Consider the following 1,357-nt stretch of genomic DNA (forward strand, 5'->3'; position numbering starts at 1 on the left):
TTGCCAGAAATTCAATAAGCCTATGTTAAGAGATAGGAATGCGTCTCCTTGGTTACTAGTCAAATCTACACTTCAGTCTGTCTGGTGTAAACAATTGATAATGCAAATGAAAATGGCTGGCAAGAAAGACTTAAAAATCGGATATATTTCAATTAATATAAAGAAATGATTACACACACACACTCACACACACACACACACACACACACACACACACACACACACACACACACACACACACACAATTTCAAGTTGGGTGCTATGAATGTGCGGAAGAGTTAAGCACACCATCATCTTTAACATTCAAGAAATCCTTAGGTCAACGTAAACGACCTGACATTTGGAAGAAAGCAAACATTGTCCCCCTATTCAAGAAAGAGACTAGACAGAATCCACTCAACTACCGACCAGTATCACTAACCAATGTTGTAAGATAAGCTGATAAGAAAAGTCTGAGTAAATCATCTAGAAGAACACAGTATGATAACGTAAAGGCAGTTTGGTTTCAGAAAGGGAAATCCTGTGTTACTAATCTGTTAAGCTACTATGACAGTTACAGAAGTATTACAGAAAAGAGAAGGATGGGTGGACAGTATCTATTTAGATTTCAAGAAAGCATTTGACACAGTACCACACCAAAGACTTTTATGGAAACTGTACCATCAAGGAGGAATTCGAGGCAAACTGTTTTGTTGGATGCAAGATTTCCTCAGATAAAGGGAACCGAGAACAGTACTAAGGGGAAATTATTCATCACGGAAGGAAGTGACCAGCAGAGTTCCACAGGGCTCAGTTCTGGCACCAATTATGTTTTTAGCGTACACTATATAGGCTAAATGACAGACAGGTACACTGCAAATGAAAGCAATCTAAATATGTTTGCTGATGATGCACAAAGACAAAGGAGAATTACTAACACGGACTCTTGTAGGGAGCTTCAAGAAGAATTAAATAAACTTCATGAATGGAGTAGTACATGGCAAATGGAATTCAATGTGGACAAGTGTCATGTAATCAAGTTTGGTAAAAGTGGAAAAAGACCTGATTGGGATTATAAATTAGGAAATAAAACCCTTTACACATCAGAAAGAGAGAAGGACCTAGGTGTGATTATCAATAACAGACTATCTCCGGCTGACCACATCAGCGAGAAGGTACGGAACATGTATACACTGCTTGCAAATATGAGAATAGCATTCACATACATAAATGAAGACATGCTAAGAAGGATAATAACATCATTCATCAGACCAACCCTGGAATATGCATCAGTAGTCTGGAGTCCTCATCTCAAAAAACACATAGACAAGATTGAAAAAGTTCAAAGGGCCGCTACAAGATGGATACCAAGCTTAAG

Source organism: Coenobita brevimanus, chromosome 83 (genome assembly GCF_032717465.1).
Source record: "Coenobita brevimanus isolate Jiangsu-jjx chromosome 83, ASM3271746v2, whole genome shotgun sequence".
Taxonomy (NCBI): Eukaryota; Metazoa; Arthropoda; class Malacostraca; order Decapoda; family Coenobitidae; genus Coenobita; species Coenobita brevimanus.